Source organism: Loxodonta africana, chromosome 16 (assembly GCF_030014295.1).
Source record: "Loxodonta africana isolate mLoxAfr1 chromosome 16, mLoxAfr1.hap2, whole genome shotgun sequence".
In the NCBI taxonomy this organism is placed as follows: Eukaryota; Metazoa; Chordata; class Mammalia; order Proboscidea; family Elephantidae; genus Loxodonta; species Loxodonta africana.
The window spans coordinates 39,704,742-39,730,549 of NC_087357.1; the positions used below are offsets into that span (position 1 = coordinate 39,704,742).

Below are 25,808 nucleotides of genomic sequence, written 5' to 3' on the forward strand. Positions count from 1 at the left end.
AGTCTACGTGTAAAATTTGAGAAAAATAACTGGGAGGTTCTATATTCCTCGGGCATGGCATTCCAGGTCAGTTGGTTTTCCTAGGAAAAAGGAAACAGGTATCTACTTTTGGGGTCAAGAGGAATGTTAAAAAATGCACTAATCACAAACCCATTACTATTGAGTCAATTCTGATTCATAGGGACCTTATACGACCAAGTAGAATTGCCTTATAGGGTTTCCAAGGATCAGCTGGATTTGAACTGCTGACCTTTTGGTTAGCAGTTGTAGCTCTTAACCATTGTGTCACCAGAGCTCAAAGGTCTGTAACAGTAAAGCACACTGCTTCTAAGGGAACATTAGAAAGTAGCAGGTATGGACTGGAACAATGGGGTAATTAGGAATAACAAAATGGTTTATTGCATGTAGGTCTTGAACAAATCTCTGACGCTTTCTGTGAGGTTTCTTAACAGGGAGGATAAGGGTGTTGCAAGGGCTAGTGTAGGTGACAAATAAGCCTTTAGAAAGAAATTCTTGAATAATAGGTGTTATTCCTCCTTTTTTTTTTTTTTCTGTTTGAGTGGGTATTGAGGGATCTTAATAAAGGGTTAGATACATCTACTAGGATTTTAATAGGTTTAGCAGATAAAGCTTTACTAACGTCTATTGGAAAACCTGGTGGCATAGTGGTTAAGAGTGAAGGCTGCTAGCCAAAAGGTCAGCAGTTCGAGTCCACCAGCTACTCCATGGAAGCCCTATGGGGCAGTTCTACCCTGTCCTGTAGGGTTGCTATGACTCGGAATTGACTTGACAGCAACAAGTTTGGTTTTTTTGGTTTTTATGTGATTTATGGCCCACAAAGTTTCAGAGACTTGAGAAATAAGTTCAGAGGGGAGAAAATGTATTGGAAGAGAATTTTGAAGAGGCATTGTAGGGGCTTGCATATGGCGAATAATCTCTTCCTTTCAAATGTTATTCATTCCTGAGTTTAGATTATCAGGCAAGATTAACGATATTTCCCCCTTTTCATTAAATTGTAAGTGGCAATTCCATTTAGATAAAACATCTCTTCCTAATAAATTAACAAGTGTTTCAGGGCTTAGTAAGACGGGGATGAAAACTTTCCGTTGAACCAAGACAGAATGGTGCAGGTAGAGAATGAAAGAACGTTCTTCTTTATTTGTAACTTCCACTAAAACTGAAATCTTTTTACTCTGGGATGGGCTTTTTGGGCAAGTGAAATCTATCACAGATAAAGCAGTCCCCTAATGAAATAAAAATTTACAAGGTTCTCCATTAGTATATGTAGTTGCTTGTCTTTGAGAGTTTAGAGCTACCATAGAAAAAGTCTCCGTTCTGTCCGGAGAGCCCTTTCGTTCTCAATGAGGTAAAGGAAGTGTGGCTGAGGTGGAAGCCTTCTGTTTATTCTTTAACTTAAAGCATTTGCTTTTCTAGTGAGCAGGGCTTTTATAATAGTTTCAGAAACTACTTCGAGGTCTACTGGAGGGTTTTAAACCATTTTTTTCTGAGTAGACCCATTTAGCTGTTGTAACTGGAGGGCTATTGATTTATTTAATTTGTTAGTTTGAGCAGTTTGCTTTGTTCCTAAAGTCTAAGTAAGCTCATAAACTAAAGCAGTTAATTCCTCAATGGAAGCTGCTTTCCAATCTAAACGATGCTTCTTGACTAATTCTGAAATTTCAGACCTGAGGCCAGAAATCACTGTATTGAAAGTTCCTTTCATTTTCTCATCTGATGGGTTCAGCCCAGGATGTTCTGAGAACTTCTGAAATAATCCGTATCGATAATCATGAACACTTTCATCTCTGTGTTTTGTGCAGGAATGAACTTTCGTCCTGGTGATTCTGGAGGAGAAAGGCCTTAAGGATTCCATTTATGCAGCTGGTTGACTTAGTCTTTAACTTCTTTGAGAAGGACATTGACTTATATCTGAAGCTAAACTCTCTTTTTTTCTTTTTTTCCATTCTGCACATTCTCAGCATAATTTTACTTCCCTAGGACAAATTCACAGATGAATTAATTTATATAAATTAGCCAATCTGGGCTGGTAAGCATTAATAAACCCAGAACCCAGTGCCGTCGAGTCGATTCCAACTCATAGCGACCCTATAGGACAGAGTAGAACTGCCCCATAGAGTTTCCAAGGAGCGCCTGGCGGATTTGAACTGGCGACATCTTGGTTAGCAGTGGTAGCGCTTAACCATTACACCACCAGGGTTTCCGGTAAGCATTAATAAGGACCCTGAATTGTCTAGTAAATTTATGGGGATCTTCACATCACGAATAAGATCATCTGTCTTAGAATCATGAGTACGATCTCTCTAAAAGAAAGGAAGTGCACGTAGAGTACTTTTAGATGGACAAATAAGCAGAGGAGGATGTAGAGAAGAGGTTGCTGGCAGAAGGAGCTCCTGTGAGGAGTCTAAATACAGCAGTGCTGTGGCTTTCTAATTCTTTATTTTTTTTAGTTAATTCAGAAACCGCATTCTGCAATTCTTTATTCTGTTTAGTCAGTTTAGATAGAGAATTCTGCAACTTCATGGCTTCCAATTGCTAGGCAGAAAAAACATCCCATTACAATTTTTTTTCTTTTATTCTGGAGTGCCTCTTTTCTAATTACTGCACAAATGATTCAGTTAAGCAAGTTCAAAATTCCATAATTTGGCTATTCATTCAAACTGGACTTAGTAGAATCATGCCAAGTAGACAAAAAGAAGCAAGAGGAAGAACCATAATGCTTATTTATATAATGAGCAGGAGTTTTCAGAGAAAACCCCATCTTGCCCTTGGCATTAGCATTCTCCATACTTCCAGAGGGTGTGTACATTAGCTCTGGAAGCTCTTCAAACAGAGGATCAGAGCTCTCAGCTTCTCAGACCCCGCTGATTTATTTAACAAAAGACTGCCACAGAGTTTGGGAATGCAGCTCTTAAAGTTCTGAGGTCTTTAAACAGTGACCCTGAGGTACCTGAAACAAAGGAACTTATGTTCTGTTCAAAAGACAGAGAGGAGAGAAAAACAAATCCTTCAATAAATGCTGGAGGGCCTGTATGAAAAGTGAGCAGGGCTGGGACCCAAGAGGTGTTTACCTGCCTTAACCCTTGTTATGGCATGAAAAGCAGACAGGCCCAAGAGGTTTTGCTCTGATTTTCTTGCTGCCCTGGATGCTGCAGAGGTAAAATCCATTGAGTTGCTTCATGGTGTTGCTAGTAAATGTCTTAGTGAAGCCCCTGGACCAACACTCCAATTTAATATTAAAAACAATTATAATTTATTGAAGGAATGAAGCATGGGAGAGCTTGTGTTTGGCTGTAATGGTATGCTCTGCTTTCTGGCAAAATGAAGAGATATGTATCAAGTAGAGTGAGTACAGATAACAGTGTCACATCAAGGCAAATGACAGGAAAGGAGGTGAGATTTTCAAGGGTGGCAATTTAACTGCAAAGCTTTCTTTACCTTAGTTTCTAGTCTAACACAAATATCTCACTCCTGATACAATTTAACTAAGGCGATATTTCTAAAATGAAAAGTATAGAAAATTTTGACATGAAAGTGTAGTGATCAGAAAGTTTAGTGCTACATCTGAAACTAAAAAAAAAAAACCCAAAATCCAAACCGTTGAGGTTGAGTGAATTCCGACTCATAGCGAATTGGAATCTTTGAACACAAAGCTGACCATTAGTTCGGAAATTGCAAATGAACTCTGCTTCCTTAGCTGAGGCGGAGCCCTGGTGGTGCAGTGGTTAAGCTCATGGCTGCTAACCAAAAGTTTGGCAGTTTGAATCCACCAGCCAATCCTTGGATACTCTATGGGGCTGTTCTACTCTCTCCAATAGGGTTGCTATGAGTTGGAATCAACTCCGTGACAACAGGTTCAATTTTTTTATTTAACTGAGAGGAAAAGAGATAATGCCTAGGTGCTTGCTGAGGAACTTCTTTAAGGTACTTAAAATAATGTGTCTATCTATAGGCTCTAAGTTTTTTAACAACTCAATGAAGCCTGTTTTTAACACCAGTTGTGGGAAAACTCTTGTTACTGAGATTTCGTGAGTTAGAGCCGCCCGCCTGCCGCAAACAGCCAATTCTTGAGACAGGGCTGAGGTGGGTAGCAAGAGCTTTATTGTATATACCGGTATATGGAGACAGAAGGGAATGATCTCCTCCGAAAGCTGTCTGTCTCGAGAAACTGCAGCCCTGCTGGGGTTTTATAGGGAAAAGGGGACAAGGGTTTTAGGAACTTGTGAAATGTTCATTCTCTTTCTGCGTGGTTTAGGTGAGCACATCTCAAACAGGTTGATCTTTCCCTGCTATTATCTCATCAGTCCAGGGGGTGACTGGTGCCATCTTGATGAGCATAGTCCTATTTGACAGGCTTGGATTGATATCACTTGTTTTTCAAGGTCCTAGGGGAAACACAGGTTAACATTTAACTTTTAGAGGAGCTAATGCAAAATCATACTAGGAGACAGGGACAGGCTAGGGAAAGGAAAATGTGCAGGTTCTGTTCAAGATATGGCTGAGCAGCCTGTTCCACTCTTAACATAACTAGCATGACTGAGCTTTGTTTTTCAAATGGTAAACTTTAACAAAAGTCAAATGTTATCATGAGAGTAGAAGTAATTTAAGTAAGTTTAATTTGATTATAGAGCTCTTAATTTTAGTTCTGACATTCCCTCCAATTAGACCTACTGGCATCTCAAAATTTGAATGTCCTGTGACGCTAATGCCTTGCAATATGTTTTGTCCTACTCAAAATGGGTGATTGAGAGCTTGACATAACTAATGCCATAACCATGCTCTGAGTAATCTCTAAGCATCTTTTTATTGCACCGGTTGCATTGGTCTCTTCCAAAGGGGAGCAGAGCTCTCTCAGCTCCTGTGGCCTTGGTCTCTCATCTGTTCTTTGTTCTCTTGAGAAATGGCTTTCAGCCTGCAAGAGGGCACCTAGGATGGCTGCCTGGCACTTTTGGTCTGAAACTTCCTTTCTTGCTCCTTATCTCAGTCAGAGTGGACTGGGCAGATCATTTCTGCTAGCCGAGAGATCCTTATGTAAGTTTTTTTCAGCCTGTTACAGCATACAGATTAGAGTCCAGATGTCTGATATGCATATCTTTAGTTTAATAAAGAGTTTCTTCTAGTTGTTTTGTGATGTATAGGACCATCTGTGGGCTATGTGCTTAAAAACATTAGGTAACCCTTGCCAAAATGATATATAAACTCTGATGTAAAAATTGCTCTTTGAGACTCCATAGAGACAGCTTCTGTTGCTGCCGAGCTCCCAGTCATGTCTACATCTCCTGAATAAACATTCTCACTGTTTCTAACTTGGAGTACATTTCATTGGCTTGACTCCTTCGGGGCACGGGCCCCAATCAGGTAACAGTCCTCACACAGTATATACACACACCAAAATAAGTTTTCACTGGCTATTTTTTTTTTTTTTGAAAGTAGGTTATTTAGATATATGTTACCTGTCTGTTTTAGTCTGATTGGAGATGAACCCAAAAAAGTCATTGAGTAGGGTTGATTCAGATTCATAGAGACACATTCAGTTTCCAAGATTCTCTTTCTTTATATATATATAGATATAGATTCAGATTCATAGAGACACATATAGTTTCCAAGATTCTCTCTCTTTATATATATACAAATATATTTTTACATATATATATATATAAAGGCCTTCGAATTGTGGCGTTGGTGAGGAATATTGAACAGAACATGGACTGCCAAAAGAACGAAGAAATCTGCCTTGAAATCCAACCAGAATGCTCCTTAGAAGCAAGGATGGTGAGACTATGTCTCACATACTTTGGACACATTGTCAGAAGGGATCAGTCCCTGAAGAAGGACATCATGCTTGGTAAAGTAGAGGGTCAGAGAAAAAGAGGAAGACCCTCAAGGAGATGGATTGACACAGTGGCTGCAGCAAGGGGCTCAAGCATAGCAACAATTGTGAGGATAGTGCAGGACCGGGCAATATTTTCTTCTATTGTGCATAGGGTCGCTATGAGTCAGAACTGAACTGACAGCACCTAACAATAAAAAAACAATAAGAACATATATACAAATGTGTTTCTTAAGCAATTCTTTTAAAAAAAAAAAAATTTACTGTCCTTTAGGTGAAAGCTTATAGCACAGATTAGTTTCTCGTTTAAAATTTTATACACAAATTGTTTTGTGACATTGGTTGCAATCCCTGTAATGTGTCAGCACTCTTCCACGTTCCATCCCAGGTTCTCCTTGTCCACTCGTCCAGTTTTCCTGTTCCTTTCTGCCCTCTTTGTTTTTGGGCAGGTGTTGCCCATTTTGTCTCATATGCGTGATAGAACTAAGGACCAGTTTCTTCAAGTGTGTTATTGTTTGTTTTATAGACCTGTCTAATCTTTGGCTGAAACGTGAACTTGAGAAATGGCTTCAGTTATGAGTTAGCAGGCTGTCCAGGGTCTGTAGTCTTAAGGGTTCTTCCAGTCATTTTCAGACCAGTAACTCTGCTCTCTTTTTTTGGAATTCAGATTTTGTTCAATAATTTTCTCCTGCTCTGTCCAGGACCCTCTGTTGTGATCCCTGTCAGGGCAGTTTGTGGTGGTAGCCTGGCACCATCTACTTCTTCTTTGGCTCAGTCTTGGGGAGGCTGTGGTTCATGTGGTCCATCAGTCCTTTGGACTAATATATTCCTTGTGTCTTTGGATTTTTTCATTCTCCTTTGCTCTGGATGGAATGGGACCAATGTAAGTATCTCAGATGGCCACTCACAAGCTTTTAAGATCCCAGATGCTACTTACCAAAGTAGGATGTGGAACATTATCTTTATGAACTCTGTTATACCAATTGACATACACGTCCCCTGAGACTATGATCTCCAATGCTCAGGCCCAGTAAATTGGTCCCGCAAGGTGCTTGGAATGTTTCCTGGAAGTGTCTATGATTTTAACTTGGTCAAGTTGTGATGACTTCCCCTGTATGGTATGTTGTGTTTCCCTTCACCAGAGTTAACACTTGTCTACTATCTACTTTGTAATTTCCCCTCTCCATTGCTCTCCTACCTTGTAACCATCAAAGATTCTTTTTTTCTGTGTATAAACCTTTTCTTGAGCTTTTAGAAAGGGATCTCACGCAGTGTGTGTTCTTTTGTGACAGATTCATGCATATTGTGAGATGTTTTGTGGATTCATCCATGTTCTTTATGTTAGGTAGTATTCCATTGAGTATATGTATCGTGATTTGTTTTTTCATTTATCTGTTGATGAGTACTTAGATTGTTTCCATCTTTTTGCTATCGTGAATAACGCAAGGCTCTATATCTTTATGCGAGCAGACTGCCACACCTTTTTTTCTCTAGAGGAAAAACAGCTGGTGGATTGAAACCACTGACTTTTCTATTAGGAACTGAGCAGTTAACCACTGTGCTACCAAGGCTCCTGATTGGAGATGATGCATACTACTTTATAGAGCAGGAAAGAATCCTCTTTTCCCCAACAGAAAGGAAGAAAGAAAAGTATTCCATTTATTAATTAACTTTCTTCATTTTTTTTGCCCTACATATCATTTTAGTATGAAATGAAAATTTCTCCTTTTACTTTTATTAGGCAAACTATCTTCTTAGGACTTCTCTTTGTTGGTATTAACCTACCTACTCATACTGCAAGGAAGGCTTTTTTATTTTTTACATTTGTTCCTTTAAATACCCAAATTTGCCTGTAAATACTCTCTTTAATCTGTCCCTCTGCCAGTTCTATACGTGGTTCCTTTAACTACTCGGTATATATAAGAAGTGTTGAGGTCTCTAACTATTTTCTCCTTTCCCTTATCAATGCTTAATTGTTCGCAGACTTTGCAGACAGATGTGATTCTACCATCATAATTTAGATTATTGTTGTTGATGTTGGCAACCTCATGTATAATAGAATGAACCCTTCTCTAGCGTGTCAGTACATCTCATTGAGGGTTTTCCTCATTTTTGCTGGTTCTGTACTTACCTACTGTAGGGTTGATACGAGTCGGAATCGACTTGACAGCAATGGGTGTTTTCTATTTTATCAAACATAATGTCTTTATTTAGGGATTGGCCTTTTCTGATGACATGTATAAATTAAGCCAGACAAATCCTCCTCCCTCACAGGAGCATTCTGCTTACATTGCTTCTAAGGCTGATTTGTTCATACTTCTCGCAATCCACGGTATATTCAACATTGCTTGCCAGCACCCCAATTTTAATGCATAAATTCTTGTGTCTTCTTTTGTCATTGTTCAGCTTTTGCATGCATTTGAGGTGATTGAAAAGACATGGCTTGAATCAGGTCGACCTCAGTCATTAAAGTGACATCTTTGCAGTTTAGAACTCTAAAGAGGTTTATTATTATTTTTTAGAAAATGGTCTCTTAAATTTTTTTTTCTTTTACCCTCCAAAATTATAGGCATCTTGATTTAGAATGGTGTAAATAAAATGCAAGGAAAGTGAAGGCAGTTTTGGGAACATCATTATTAAACTAGGGAGTAAGGAAGGGTCAATTCACTTTGAAGAGATTGTAGGCATGCATGACTGTGTAAGTGACAAGGGAATTTCTAGGTACATGTTGCTTCAAACTTTCCAAAGTTACTTCAGTGACAGTTTTATATGTATATTTTAATGCTATTTTTTTCACGTGTCCAATTCTTTAGCCTTGCCCTGCGATCCCACTTTCATCACGGGTTGTGCTCCCTACAATGTGATGTGCTCCATTATTTTCCAGAATCATTTTGATTATAATGATCAGAATTTTCTTAATTTGATAAAAAATCAAATGAAAACATCAAGATTCTGTGCTCCCCATGGATTCAGGTGAGGCCAATACCCTTTCTTTGAGAAGTGCAAAATTATATAGTGGACCAAGCTGTGAAATAAAAGTTTGAACACAAAAATCCTGGCCAGAGCTTAGCAACCTGGAGTAAACATCTGGGAAATATAACCAACCTCTTTATTTTACACAGAAGAAATTGAGATCTCAGAATATAGAGCTCTTTTCAATCCCATTGGCTCCCTACACAGTGGTTTTTCTCCTAAACCTCAAAGCCCAGTTTCCATAAAGTACTATGGTTACTGCCCCAAAAGCATGCCTATAGCAGTTATTGGAGATCCAAGGCCCTTGCTGAAAGGCTTCCATTACCAGTAAGGCTTGTCCTTCGTTCAATTTGTGGTGACATATTCATCAGAAAACTTGGCAGAAATATTCTAACTTAGCATGTCAAAGAGGGAGAATGTATAGGACAACCGATGTTACTAAGATAAGTTTGGTTATGCCTCATCTGGGATCCTAGATGACAAAATGATTGGGGCTTACAGGGTATGAACCATGAACAATCATCACAATTTTACCCTGTGTTTAGCTGGCATATCTTGCACCCTGCCTAGATGACACTCGTGTGCTCTTAGAGAACTCACTTAGCTGCTCTGGTGTACAGGTATCTATCCACAAAATGTTCAGTTGGGTTTCACGGTATCTTCAATCTCCTCCCAGTTCTGAAACCCCAATTCTATTTCTATTTCAGCTTGATAGTAGTCATGAGTAGCTTTGTGGTCTATATCAATCAGGTTGCTTAGACTTCTTTAACCTCCTCTGTCCTCATCAGTAAAGTGTGAATCATAGTAATTTATGCCATTGGTAACTGAAATTTGTAGAAAAGTATTGATATAAAAAATGAGAGGATTGATATAAAGATTCCTTTTATACTATAGGAATAATATCTGAGTATCAGAAATGATGATCATCATTGATCATCTGGTCACTTTTCTGCCTGGAATCTTTCTATAAGCATAGAGAATTATGTGTAAAGTAAGAAACTCCAGCTCCAGATGGAGACATTTTCATTCATCTTTATAGCTCCAGTTTTAACCAGGTTTCCGCACATCATACCTATATATTATTTAAAAGATTTATATTTAATAAATGATGTTTTTCTCTTGTAGGTCTGTAATGCATTCCCTTTGCTCACTGATTATTTCCCAGGGAGTCATAAGAAATATATTAAGAATGATGCTTATGTAAAATGTTATATTTTGGAGAAAGTGAAAGAACACCAAGAAAGCTTGGACATTAACAATCCTCGGGACTTTATTGATTGTTTCCTGATCAAAATGGAACAGGTAAGATGTCAGAGGCCATTCAGTTCTTTATTGCGTTTGCATTTTGTGGTTAATTGCATAGTTCTGTACTTAAAAGAAAAAACTACTAGGGATGGTTAAATGTCAGGCAAGAAATTCTTGACAAGCACTTTTAGTACCTAGGTATGCATAGATCTGCATTAAGCATCATAGAAGAAATAAATTGTTAAATAATTAGAGCACATAGACCCTGTTCTTTAGGTACTAATAATCTACTTAAAGAGAAGCAGAATGCTCACCTCAGTGAAATGGAATCAATTACAAACAAGATAAAATATAGGAAATACGATGGCAAAAAACAAAGATGCAAGTGATCATTGCCCACCGTGAGAAGGAAAGGCTTGACCTAGGTAAACTTTCTGCATGTCCTGAGGTTTGATGCAGATCTTACAATATTTTCAGTGAAGGACATGAAAGAGCATTACAGATGGGTTGAATGGTGTATTCAGAGGATGAGAGGTTTGTGATGTCAAAGAGATAAAGGAGTTGGAAGAGCAAAGCCTTCATGGAGTGTTCCCAAAGATGAATTTGGACAAATAGGGAATTGGCTGTTGATGTCTTTCAGGGAAACTGTAAACATAAATGCTGGCATGGAAAGATTTCATCTAATCAGGTAGCTAGTTTACGAGTCATGCCAGGATGAAATGCAAATAATTATTAAGGAAATCATTCTGGTACCTGTAAAAAAACTCTGTATGATAAGAATGGAGCTCAAGGACCATCTGGGAGATTTTCCATTTATTTAGACTTGGTCTCAATGAAAGTGTGAACCTTGGAAATGCAGAGGTGTCTGAAATAAAATGAAAGTTGTTCATTATGTCGTGTTCTCAGAGATCTGGGAAGAGAATCAGTGAGGCAGTGCCCAGGAAGTCAAAGAAGAAGCAATGTTTTAGAAGAAATGGATCAAATAAAATAGAGAAGTGAAGGATGTTGTATTCGGAAAGGCCTGTGAATTTAGTTGAGATTTTGTGCTGGAAGAACCCTATAGAGTGTGGTTTTAGTAGAGAGGGGAGGGTGGGAGAAAAATAACAGGGGATTGTGTGGGAAATTGTAGTCATGAGACAAGACGTCATATTTGACAAGTTTAGCAAAGAGATAATGATTTTTTTGCTGAATTTTAATAACGATAAGGACATGCTGAAAATCTGTGTAAGAAGAGTAATATAGATTCCATAAAGATACGTGCTAAGCTACAATGTTCTCATTGAAATGGGGAGAGGTAGAATTCAGAACACTCTGAAAAGAGCTAACTCTGATAGAGAGTCCTTCCCTTGAGGCCATCATTACTCCATTCAGCCACCTTTTTTTGGCACTGGGCAGAAAAATAGTAGCCCAAAATGGGAGGGAGTGAAATACTGAAGGAAGTAATATTCAAAGAATTATCCATGAATTTGACCCAGACCACTCAAATCATGTGTTCCAGATGAAATGCAGTGAAGGAGATGGAGGAATTTAAAGAAACTGGTAGAGAGAAAAAGCAAATAACTTCCCCTGTCAGCCTTTGCTGCTGCTCACCACCAAACCACCACCACTGTCGTCGAGTCGATTCCGACTCATAGCGACCCTACAGGACAAAGTAGAACTGCCCCGTAGAGTTTCCAAGGAGCGCCTGGTGGATTTGAACTGCTGACCTCTTGGTTAGCAGCCATAACACTTAACCACTATGCCACCAGGGTTTCCTTTGCTGCTGCTAGGGCAATGATTTTTCTCCTTTCTTGTGGTCCAGTTATTTTGAGAATCTGATTCAAGGTGTGGACACTTTCTCAGAAGTGTGCACATGAGTTGCACCTGAATGATTTTTACCAATGCACCTACACGAGATCCAGTATTTTGCTTGCGTTTATAGGGGATCCTTAATCATCTGAAGCATCTGCAGTTATCCCAGGTTACGGAGGCTCTGAGCTCTCTGGCATTTCAATTACAAGGGAGCCATGAGTTGAAGCTGACTCTGTGGTAACTAACAACATCAATTACCTCAATGTGATATTTAAAAAGAGTATTATTTTTCTGGGCCTTACTCCTGTATTAAGAACCTGGATTAATTTTTTTGTTAAACTTAAATTGAGATCTAATTCCCATGGCACAAAATTCACTCATATAAAGTACATAATTCAATGGTTTTTAGTTTATTCAGTGTTGTGTAGCCATAACTACCATCAATTTCAGAACATTTTCATCGACCTGAAGGATACCACATGCCCTTTAGCAGTCATCCTCCATTTTGCCATAACCCTCCCCTATGAATTTTAGGATAAGTTTCCCAATGTCTGCAGAAGACAGGATTTTGGATTTTGATTTTGATAGGAGATCTCCTTAAATCTGTAACTCTAGTGTAGGAGTAATGCCATGTTAGCAATAAAAAGTGTTAAGATCGATGAACATGAAATGTATTTCCACTTATATAGCGTTCTTTAATTTCTTTCAACAAGGTTTGGTGTAATCTATCTTAATTTTCATAGGCTATGCACACACGACCACTTAATCTTTAAATTCACTTGAACAGATGTCAGTAGTAATATTGGTTTATAAATCCTCTGCTCCTTTTTTGGCTTTAGAGCAATTTTGTGTTGATGAGTTAGAAAACAATGAAATTAATGTTACCAAGGGAGTTGACTTGGTTTGCCTAACATGTACACCCATTGATAGGAGTAAATCAGTCTTAATGGGGTTAATTGTGTGATGTTAGATATGCCACAGGTCACCAGGAGATTTTAAGGTGCCTCATTAAAAAAAAATTTTTTTTTTTTCATTAAAATAATGCTGCTCTAGTGTAGTAGTCAGGAAAAGAGTTTTTCTTTAGGTATGTTGATGACTCCTTCAAGTCAATATTTCACGCTTTCCTTTTTGTATTGACTGTTCAGTGTCCCATCATCATCTCCTAGTCCTAAATCAACCTCACTTGTTTAGAAAAAAAATTTTTTTTTTTTTTTATCAATTAAGATTGTGTTTGTTCTTCAATTAAACCAAATTAACAATACGCTTAATCACATAGTGGGTTTGTCTCATATTTACCTCACAAGGAGTCTCATGTTAGGCAGTCCAAGCAAGTACAAGAGCCTAGAAGCATCAAGGAGTCAAGTGTCTTGTGCTTGCCTTCACCAAACTCAATATATAGGCCTTTATCTTCATGCTTCAATCTTCTTGTCCCAAGATAATGTCTGTCCAACATGCACCTGCACATGTGGGTTTTGAATAAGAAGTAGGAAAGAGAAGAAATTGTATCAGGGGACTTTTGCTCATATCTCATTGGCAAGAAATATGTTGTTTCACCCATATTACTGCTAAAGAAGCTGTGAAATGAAATTATTTTTCAAGTATATGATAAAGGGTTAGAAAATAAAGATTAGGTCAATTCATCTACAACCTCTGCCATGCCATAAAAAAAAATAAATAAATACACGAGTTTATTTTAGAAAACTCTACTTTCAGTTTCTAAGTTTGCTTAGCTCTAGAACAACCTGAGCTGTTTTGGATGCATTGTCATTAAATATGCTGGCAAACTAATTTGTCAACATTTTGTCAAATCATTCCTAGGAAAAGCATAATCAACACTCTGAATACAGTGCTGAAAATTTGTTGAACACACTACATGATCTGCTTGCAGCTGGGTCAGACACAACAAGCACCACCTTGAGATACGGACTTCTGCTTCTGCTAAAGCACCCAGAGGTCACAGGTGAAACCACAGATGGCGGGCAAGATAAAATTCAGAAAGGAAGTTGGCAAGACACAGCTAATGTATTCCATCATGTTTCTTTTAGACAAGGCTCATTATTTAAAGTTCTGTGCCCCCAGGTGCAATTTGTCTAAATTTGATGAAGAGGTAAAAATGGGAGAACTTTGCTCAATAGGGGAGTTTCTTAGTTATCTAGTGCTGCTTTAGCAGAAATACCACAAGTGGATGGCTTTAGAAAACAGAAATTTATTCTCTCACAGTTTAGGAGGCTAGCAGTCTGAATTCGGGGCATCAGCTCCAGGGGAAGTTTTTCTCTCTCTGTCAGCTCTGGAAGAAGGTCCTTGTTATCAAACTTCCCCTTAGTCTAGGGGGCCCCAAGTTCAATGGACCTGCTCTGCTCCTAGCTCTCCTTACTTGGTGGTAATGAAGTCCCTATTCTCTCTGTTCGTTTCTGTCTTTTATATCTCAAAAGAGATTGGCTCAAAATACAGCCTAATGCTGTAGATTGAGTCCTGCTGCCTCATTAATGTAACTGCCTCTAATACTGCCTCATTAACATCATAAACCAAAACTAAACCCATTGCCATTGTTGAGTGGATTGAGACTCACAGTGACGCTGTAGGACAGAATTGAACTGCCCGGTGGATTCAAATGCCAACCTTTTGGTGAACAGCCATAGCTCTTAACCAGGGTTTCCATTAACATCATTGAGGTTTGGAACAATAGCACATGGGATAATCTCATCAGATCACAAAATGGTGGACAACCAGACAATACCGCATATCATGGCCTAGCCAAGCTGACACACATTCTTTTTTTATTAACTTTTATTGAGCTTCAAGTGGACGTTTACAAATCAAGTCAAACTGTCACATATCAGTTTATATACACCTTACTCCGTACTCCCACTTGCTCTCCCCCTAATGAGTCAGCTCTTCCAGTCTCTCCTTTCGTGACAATTTTGCCAGCTTCCAACTCTCTCTATCCTCCCATCCCCCCTCCAGACAGGAGATGCCAACACAGTCTCAAGTGTCCACCTGATACAAATATCTCATTCTTCATCAGCATCTCTCTCCTACCCACTGACCAGTCCCTTTCATGTCTGATGAGTTGTCTTCGGGAATGGTTCCCGTCCTGGGCCAACAGAAGGTTTGGGGACCATGCCCGCCGGGATTCCTCTAGTCTCAGTCAGACCATTAAGTTGACACACATTTTTGAGGAACACAATTCAACCCATTACAGGGAAGGGCACTGAGAGAAGGAAAGGACAGTGTGGGCAGAACTAAACATGATAAAGCTCTGGTGCGGTGTCAGGATTCCATGGGAAGAGAGTTGCAGCAGGAAAATTTCAGGAAGGCTACTGGCCACCAGGCCTAGAAAGCAACCAGTTCCCAGTGGAGTGGGTGGATAAAGCTCATGTGAGGGAAGACCAAGAATGAAGGGGATGTGATCAATTATCTCAGGCTTCTGCACATCTCCAAAGAAGGTGAGACCATGGGTAATCTTGCTGATATTTGGAATACTGGAGGGATAGCTTCCAGCATCATAGCAACACAAAAGCCACCACAGTACAACAAACTGACAGACGGGTGGTAGTATGTATGCAATTCTCTCCGTCTAGGTGTACTTCTGGGCATATAACTTACATTTATAATGATATCGGGACAATTTCATAAGGCTTCATGTAATGCTGAATTTCTATAGCAATTGTGTCAGTTTTCTCCTTTTCATCAGTTCTTACTTTTGTCTTATCAGCTAAAGTCCAGGAAGAGATTGACCACGTGGTTGGCCAAAACCGGAGCCCCTGCATGCAGGACAGGAGCAGCATGCCCTACACGGATGCCGTAGTGCACGAGATCCAGAGATACACTGACCTCCTCCCCATGTCCCTGCCCCGCAGGGTGACCCGTGACATTAAATTCAGGAACTGCCTCATCCCCAAGGTAAGGTTTGTTTCTTCAAGTTCTTTTAAAGTTCCCATATTCACAGTATGATTTCAATCTTCGACAAACTCGGGTTGAGAAAAGTGCAAATATCACAAGTGTTGTATCCAGTTTGGGGCTACATGCTTTATTGCAGGCCTTGAGATCCGGCAGTGTAAGTCTTACAAATTTGTTCTGCTTCTTTAGGATTGCTTAGGTTTCTCCTTCCTGTTTACATGGCCAGATGAATTTTAGTATCAGTTATAGTCAATTTCCCAAAACATTTCACTGGGATTTTAATTAGCGTGACTTTAAATTTGTAGATCAAATTGGAAAGAATTGACATGTTGAATCTCTCAATTCATGAATATGGTATATGCTACCAATCTATTTGGGCGTTCTTTACTTTTCTCAATAATGCTTTGTTTTCAGTGCAGTGGCTTGCACATCTTTTGTTAGCAGCTTTCCAAGGCCTTCTGACACATGGTGCCTACTTGCTCAAGCTACTCCATCCCACTTGAAGCCATCACATATTGCTATTATAATAAATAAAGAGAACTAAAAATTCTGTTTGGGGTGGTAGGGCTGTGAGTTTGGTAAGGTTTCAAAAATTAAATCTAGTCCCAGATGACATGATTATATACAGGAGATTCCAAATAATTCACAAAAAAAAAGCTTCAAAAGCTAATAAACAAATTCATCAAATTAGCAAGAGTACAAGATCAACCTGCAAAAATCAGATGTGTTTCTATAAACCAGCAATTAGCCACTAAAACATCTGCTAAGAAGCCAGACACAAAAGGTCACATGTTATGTTATTCATTTATATGGGGTTGGGAGAGGGGTAATGGGGATAAACTTAATGGTAGGAAGCTTACTTAGGAGTGAAGGTAATGTTTTGGAATTAGATAGAGGTAGTGTTTGCACAACATTGTGAACGTACTAAATGCCACTGAATTGTTCACTTTAAAATGGTTGATTTATCTTATATGAATTTCAGGCATATAATTATTAAAAACGAACAAATAAAAACAAACAGATAGTAGGTGGGATTTGGGCTTCCTATGGACTGTGATTTGTTGACAACTGGTTTAAGACAGCCTTACCCAAAAACTTTCTGCAATGATGGAAATGTCTTACATCTGTACTGTATAATACAGTAGCCAGTTCCTGAGTACCTGAAATATGACTAATGCAACTAAGGAACTAAGGTTTTAATTTTATTTATTTTCAGTTGGTTTAAATTCAAACATTATTAGCAATGTATGACTAACCAAAAAACAAAAAACCAAACCTGTTGCTGTCAAGTAGATTCCGACTTATAGCGACCCTATAGGACAGAGTAGAACTACCCATAGAGTTTCCAAGGAGAGCCTGGCATATTCGAACTGCCCACATTTGGTTAGCAGCCACAGCACTTAACCGCTATGCCACTAGGGTTTTCGTTATCAGTATTAACTACTGCTAAATAATTGCTTCTAAAGATCGTTCTGCTCGTATTTCTTCCAAGACAGATTTGGTGGTTCTTTTGGCAGCCCATGATATATTCAGTATTCTTTGCCAACACCACAATTCAAAGGCATTGATAGTTCATTGGTCTTGTTCATCATCCAGCTTTGGCATGCATATGAGGCAATTGAATACACCATGGCTTGGGTCAGGAGCACCTTAGTCTTCAAGACGGAATCTTTGGGGTCAGGTGTGCCTTAGTCTTCAAGGTGACATCTTTGCTTTTCATGACTTTAAATAGGTCTTTTTGCAGCAGATTTGCCCAATGTCATTTGATTTATTGGCTGCTGCTTCCATGGATGTTGACTGTGGATCCAAGTAAAATGAAATCCTTGAGAACGTCAATATTTTCTCTGTTTTTCATGATGCTGCTTATTGGTCCTGTTCTTAGTTTTGTTTTCTCTATGTTTAGATGTAATCCATACTGAAGGCTTTGGTCTTTGATCTTCATCAGTAAGTGCTTCAAGTCCTGTTCACTTTCAGCAAGCAAGGTAGTGTCACCTGCATAACGCAGGTTGGTAATGAATCTTCTTCCAATCCTGATAACTTGTTTTTCATATTGTCAAGCTTCTAACCTGTAACATACCATTTTCACCTATCAAATTGATGAAGACAAAAGCTGAAAAATGTTGTATTGGTGAGGATATGTGTAGATGAGTACTTGCATACACTGGTGGCTGAATTACTAAATAGTACATCTATTTGGAAGACAATTTGACAATATCTAGTATAATATAAAATTTAATATCTTATAATGGAAGAATTCAAATTCTTGATGTCTACTCCATGTACAATTGGAGGAGCAGCTAAATAAGTTTCATCATTGCTTGGAATAAAGGAATACTATAAACTATCTGTATATTCATCAAAAGTGAAATGGTTCTTTCATATTGTACAACATGAATAAGGCAGATGTATCTGTGTTCATAATGATCAGAGAAGCTAGACTTTATGAAGAAGAATGCAGCATTGAGATTGGAGGGAGGCTCATTAACAATCTGCGATATGCAGATGATGCAACCATACTTGCTGAAAGTGAAGAAAACTTACTGATGAAGATCAAGGACTACAGCCTTCAGTCTGAACCTCAGTATAAGGAAAACAAAAATAAACCTGACCAAAAAGCAATATCATGATAAATAAAGAAAATATCAAAGTTGTGATGGATTTCATTTTACTTGGATCTATAATCAATGTCCATGGAAGCAACAGACAAGTAATCAAATGATGTATTACATTCAGCAAATGTGCTGCAAAAGACCACTTTAAAGTGTTGAAAAGCAAAGATGTCACTTTGAGGACTAAGGTTCGCCTAAACCAAGCTGTAATATTTTCAGTTGCTCCAAAACCAGTCGCTGCCTCCTGGTGACTTCTCCTTCTGTCAGTCGCATCGGCGCGCCGCCCGCGCGGACCAGCTGGGCCCCCTCCCAAGGTCAGTTCAGGTGTGTAGGGCTGCTCCCCGTGTTTGTGCCGTCACAGGATGCCATGCTCAGCTCCCCTGCACCCAGTCCAAAGCCCAGCACCAAGGTTTCCTGACTGGGACGCTGGCTCCAGGCTCCCAAAACAGTTGCTGCTTCCCCGTGGTTGTTCGTTCTCAGTCTCTGTTACTCAGGTCAACTCTTTAAATCTGTGTTTGTTGGTCAGGGTTAGTAGATTGTCATGTATGTGATCGAGTCACTCGTTTTTCCGAGTCTTTGTTGCAAGAGGGATCCGAGGTCGCATCTACCTAGTCAGCCATCTTGGCCCCGCCTCCCTGTATTGTTTTAATATTGTGTTCTTTTGTGTAATAACATTGCTGTTTCCCTGTTTTGTTTGTTTTTTAATCTTGATTTATTTTTGTGATTTCCCTGTCTGTGTTCACTTCTGATCACTCTGCCCAGTGTTCTAGTCTTGGGTTGATACCTGATATTATTGATTTTCTAACCAGAGAACTCCCTTTAGTATTTCTTGTACTTTTGGTTTGGTTTTTACAAATTCCCTAAACTTCTGTTTTTCTGGAAATGTCCTAATTTCACCTTCATATTTGAAACACAGTTTTGCTGGATATGGGATTCTTTGCTGACAATTTTTTTCCTTCAATTTTTCATATAAGTCATCCCACTGCCTTCTTGCCTGCATGGTTTCTGCCCAGTAGTACAAGCTTATTCTTATTGACTGTCCTTTGTAGGTGACTTTTCATTTATCCCTAGCTGCTCTTAAAATTCTGTCTTTATCTTTGGTTCTGGCAAGTTTGATTATAACATATCTTGGTGACTTTCTTTTAAAATCTTCCTTACATGGAATTTGATGAGCGTCTTGGATAGGTATCTTCTCATTTTTCATAATATGAAGGAAGTTTTGTGCCAACAAATCTTCAATAATTCTCTCTGTATTTTCTGTTATGCCTCCCTGTTTCAGTACTCGTCACTCGTAGGTTATATTTCTTGATAGAGTCCCACATGATTCTTAAGTTTTCTTCATTTTTTAAATTCTTTTATCTGATTTTCTTCAAATATATTAGTGCGAAGTGCTTTATCTTCAAGTTCAGAAATTCTGCCTTTCACTTGCTCAATTCTACTCTTCTGACTTTCTATTGAGTTGTGTACTTCTGTAAGTTTATTGTTAATCTTCTGAATTTCTGATTGCTGTCTGTCTCTGGATTTTTCCACCTTATTAAATATTTCATTATGTTCCTGAATAATATTTTTAATTTCTTCAATTGCTTTATCTGTGTGTTTCTTGGATTTTTCTGCATATTGCCTCATTTTCTTCCTGATGTCTTGAAGGGTTTTTATGTTAATCTTTTGTATTCTGCCTCTGGTAATTCCATGAAGGCACTTTCATCTAGAAGGTCCCTTGAATCTTTGTTTTGAGATTTTGTTGAGGCAATCATGGCGTTTCTTCATGTGACTTGATATTAATGGTTGTCTCCGAGCCATCTATAAGTTATTTTATTAGTTTATGTTTGCTTACTGTGTTGTAGGTTCCTGCTTTGTTTTGTTTTGATGTACTGAAATGGCTTCCTCAAGCGAGGTAGCTTGATTATGTTCACCTTTGGAGCTCTGATGTCCTGTCCCCAGATTGCTAGAGCTGTTATCAATATATCAGTCTAGGAGTCTGTTCACTTTTCTTGTATGAATTCAGCTCAGGTGTTCAAGTAGCTGATCATCAAGTGTGTGGTGCAGGCTCTGTCCTACAGTCTCAGAGGGCAGGGGTGATTGGCGTAGGTACCGGTATCTTGTTGCACCAGGATGTCACACTCTGAACAAGGCGGGGGGCTGAGAATCATCCCCCATGTGTCTCTGAGGACAGCATGTCCCTGTTCCCTAGAGTGTACAGGTGGGTGGGTTCTGTAGATGGACCATGGGCATCCAATGTTTTTGTTGTAAGCACTGGGAGGTACCAGTTATCCTTGGACTCCTGTTGTTGGTAGTTGGGTGCCTGAGTGCAGCCACCAGTCCTTAGGCCCCTGATGTGGGTGTGTGAGGGCCCTGTATCATACCAAAGCAATGTCAAATATCAAACACCCTCTGCTGAAATGGTTGGAGTCTGCCAACAATGGCCTATTCTCCTGAAATAGGCCCACACAGGTCCATGCAGAGGGGAAAGGTACTCAAAGTCCATGGATGGTTTATACCTGGACAGGAGCCACTTCTGTCCTGAGCTTCCCTGGTTAGTGGAGCTGGAAAACTATCTTTTCTCCCAATTGCAAATTTATTCCTTCTCGAAGGCTGGGAGGATGGCTCTAGGCACTCAACAGGGCCTATCTCAGGCCCAGTGAAATGAACTGCTGCTTGGAAGTGGGGGGCAGAAGGGGCAGGGTTGTGTCATAAAATATATGCAAGTGCTTAGCTTCTGCCTAGAGCGCTGTTCTTCTCTGGTTCCGGAGGTGTGAGTAGTTTGTGTGGCTGGCTCCTTCTCCCTGAGGAAACTGTGTCTGAATGCTAGTACCAGCTTGCCACCACTGCTCCTGGGAATGGTGCTTGAGGGTTCCCGGTGATTCAGATCTGGTAACTCCTCTCTGCTTCTGAACCGTCTCTTCCTCCCCCTGCCCTCAGTTCTTTTTCTAAGCTTGCCTTTGATGTTCAGGGCTTCTAGGTCGTCATAAATATACTTGTTTCAGTTGTTTTTTTCAGGTCTTTGTTGTAAGAGGTCTAGCTGGAAGCTTCTGTTTATTCCGCCATTTTGGCTCCACCTCTGAAAGAAAAATTCTTGGAAAATACAGGAAAAAAAAGGAAGAATTCAGGAAAATAATACTCCTGCCAGAAGGCCAAAATAAACTCACAACTAGAAATCATACAAAAACAACAATTAGAAATCCAAAAGATAAACAACAGGATTTCAGAAATGCACGGTGTCATAGAAGGGATGAAGAGCAGTTTGAAATGATGGAATACAGGATCAGTGAAATTGAAGATAAACACTTGGATACAACTCTGAGGAAAAATCAAATAAACAAGACAAAACAAAAAACAAAGAAAAATGAGGAAACCCCTGAGAATTATGTGGGATATAATCAAAAGCAAAAATTTGCAAGTGATCAGAATTCCAGCACAGGGAGAGAATATAGAAAACACAGTAAGAGTCATTGAAGAATTGCTGAGAGAAAACTTCCCTAATCATGAATGATAAAAAGCTGACCATCCAGGAAGCCCGATGAACCCAATACAGGAGAAACTCCAAAAGAAAAACAGCAAAGCGTATCATAATCACACTCAGTAAAACCGAAGACAATTTTCTGAGAGCAGCTCGAGAAAAACAAAAGTCACATACAGAGGAGAAACAATAAGTCTAAGCTCTGATTATTCAGCAGAGACCACGCAGGCAAGAAGGCAATGGGGTGACACCTTCAAAGGAAAAAATTGCCAACCAAGAATAATATATCCCGCAAAACTTTCATTCTAATATGATGGTGAAATTCGGACTTTTCAGATGAACAGAAATTAAGGGAATATGTACAAACCAAACCAAATGTGAAAGAATTATTGAAGAGACCTTTGACCTGAGAACAACAATATCAGAATCTAGGACAGCCTGAATCTAGGACGCAAGATTGTACCATTAAGATAACAACCTAGGAAGTAAACTCTCTAGAACTATCCAAAACCAAAAGAATTGCAACAGGGAACCAGAGAGGTAAATCTGTAAGTGGCAACAATGTCAGGACAACAAAAGACAGAATAAACGGTATAGGTTTTGAACTTTCTAATTGAGAGCAAGTCAAGGGGATACCAAGTAATGAGAGACTGGCTCAAATCTAGGAAGATAAGGGTGAATTTCAAGGTAACCACAAAGAAAGTTAACAAACCTACTCATCGAAATAGAGAAGAAAAACATTAAGTCTCAATATAAACAAAATCTACAAAAACAAGAGAAATGAAAAAGAAATCCTCAAACAAAAGGAACTCAGCACAGGAGAGTAAAAGGAACAAAGAAAATGTTAGCACCGCAAAAGAAAAAAAAAATACTACAAAATGACAGCAATAACCTCACACTTGTCAATAATTACACTCAATGTAAATGGCCTAAATGGACCCATAAAGAGATAGAGTGACAGAATGGATTAAAAAAAAAAAAAGGATCCATCAATATGCTGTCTACAAGAGACACGCTTTAGAAACAAAGAAGTAAATTTATTAAAAATCAAAGGATGCAAAAAATATATCAAGCAAATAACTACCAAAAAAGAGCAAGAGTGGCACACTAATCTCATATAAAATAGACTTTAAAACAAAACCCACCATAAAAGGAAAAGTAAGGTACTACATAATGATTAAAAGGATGATCCATCATGAAGACTAAACCACAATAAACATCTAAGCACCCAATGACAGGACTCCAAAATACATAAACTCTAACAGCACTGAAAAGAGAAATTGACAGTTCCACAATAGTAGTAGGAGACATCAACACACCACTCTCAGTAAAGAACAAAATATAAAGAAAGAAACTCAACAAAGATACAGAAGAGCTAAAGGGCACAATCAGCCAACTTGACTTCATAGATATATATAGAACACTCCATCCAAGACCTGCAAAGTACACATTCTTTTGCAATGCATACTGAATGTTCTCCAGAATAGACCACATCCTAGGCCATAGAGCAATTCTCAACAAAATCCAAAACATTGAGATAATACAAAGTATCTTCTCTGACCACAACACCATCAAAGCAGAAATTAACAACAGGAAGAGTAGTAAGGAAAAAAACAAAAAACAACCAATTACATGGGAACTGAACAACACCCTGCTTAAAAACCACTGGGTAATAGAAGAAATCAAAGATGGAATAAAAAAATTCCTATAATTAAACAAGAGTGAAAGCACATCATAGCAAAACTTTGGGACACAGCAAAGGAAGTCCTCAGAGGTCAATTTATAGCAATAGATGCACGCATCAAAAAAGAAGAAAGGGACAAAATCAAAACATTAGCTGCATAACTTGAAAAAATAGAAAGAGAACAGCAAAAGAAGCCCGCAGCCACCAGAAGGAAGGAAATAATAAAGATCAGAGCAGAAATAAATGAAACAGAAAATACAAAAATAATAAAATCAACAAAATCAAAAGTTGGTTCTTTGAAAAGATCAACAGAAACGACAAACCACTGGCCTATCTGGCAGAAGAAAAACAGGAGAGAACACAAATAACCCAAATAAGAAATGAAATGGGGGACATTAAAACAGACTCAACGAAAATAAAAAGGATCATAACAGAGTTCTGTTTTTTTAGAGGAAATGGACAAATTTCTAGAGACACACTAACACAAAATGATGCTGAAAATCTGAGCAGACCCATAAAAAGTGAAGATACTAAAAGGTTAAAAAAAAAAAAAAAAAACCTCTGAAGGAAAAAAAGGCGTGGCCCAGACGGCTTCACTGGAGAATTCTACCAAACATTCAGAAAAGAGCTTACACCAGTACTACTCAAACTATTTCAGAACATAGAAAAGAAAGTGATATTTCTGAATTCATTCTATGAAGCCAGCATAACCGTGATACCAAAACCAGGCAAAGACACCACAAGAAAAGAAAATTACACACCAATATCTCTCAGGAATATAGATGCAAAAATTCTCAACAAAATTCTAGCCAATAGAATTCAGCATCACATCAAAAAAATAATACACCACGACCAAGGAGGATCCATACCAGGTACACATGGATGGTTCAACATTAGAAAATCAATCCACATAATCTACCACATAAATAAAAGGAAAGAAAAGAATTACACGATCATCTCAATCGATGCAGAAAAGGCATTTGACAAAGTTCATCACCTATTCCTGAAAAAAACTCTCAATAAACTAGGTACAGAAGGGAAAATTCTTAACATAATAATGGGCATCTACGCAAAGCCAACAGCCAACATCATTCTTAAACATTCCCTTTGAGAACAAGGATGCCCTTCATCACCACTCCTATTTTACATTGTGCTGGAATCCTAGCTATAGCAATAAGGCAAGAAAAAGAAATTAAGGACATAAAAATTGGTAATGAAGAAGTTAAACTTTCCCTATTTGTGGATGATAGTAAACCCAAAAGTCTCCACAAAAAAACTAGTAGAACTAACAGAAAGATTCAGCAGAGCAGCAGGATACAAGATCAACATACAATAATCAGTTGGATTTCTATACACCAATAAAGAGAATGATGAAAAGGAAATCAGGAAAACAATATCATTTATAATAGCCCCTAAAAAAAAAAAAAAAAAAAAACTTTTGGGAATAAATCTAAATACGAATGTAAAAGACCTTTATAAAGAAACCTACAAAACACTTCTGCAAGAAACCAAAGGAGATCTACATAAACGGAAAACTTACCATGCTCATGGATAGGTAGACTCAACACTGTGAAAATGACAATTCTACCCAAAGCAATTTACAAGCACAACGCAATACTGATCCAAATACCATCAAAATTCTTTAAAGAAATAGAAAATTATCATTAACTTTATATGGAAAGGGAAGAGAGCTTGTATTAATAAAGCACTACTGAAGGAGAAAAATAAAGTAGGAGGACTCACACTACCTGACCTCAGAACCTACTATACAGCTACAGTAGTCAAGACAGCCTGGAACTGGTACAAAGACAGATACATTGACCAGGGAACAGAATTGAGACCCCAAATGTAAATCGATCCATCTATGGTCACGTGATCTTCGACAAGGGCCCAGAGTCCATCGAATGGGGAAAACACAGTGTTTTCAACAAATGGTGCTGGCAAAACTGGATGTCTATCTGCAAAAAAAAATTAAACAGGACCAATACCTCACACCACATACAAAAACTAAACTGAAAAATGGATCAAAGACCTAAATATAAAGTCAAAAACTATGAGAAGAAAAAATAAGATCAATGCTAGAGGCCCTAATAGACGGCATTAACTGGATACAAACCACAACCAATTACACACAAGCTCCAGAGGATAAGCTAGATAACTGGGATCTTCTAAAAATTAAACACTTATGCTCATCGAAAGACTTCACCAAAAGAGTAAAAAGAGAACCTACAGATCGGGAAAAAAATTTTGGCTATTACAAATCCGACAAAGGTTTGATCTCTAAAATCTCCAAGAAAATCC

The 25,808-nt window shown here is 38.6% G+C and overlaps 1 pseudogene; it reads left to right on the forward strand.

Moving 5' to 3' along the window:
* LOC135227862 (cytochrome P450 2C42-like) overlaps positions 1 to 16,271 on the forward strand; it is a 30,230-nt pseudogene extending 13,959 nt beyond the window's left edge.
* Positions 16,272 to 25,808: the final 9,537 nt, after the last annotated feature.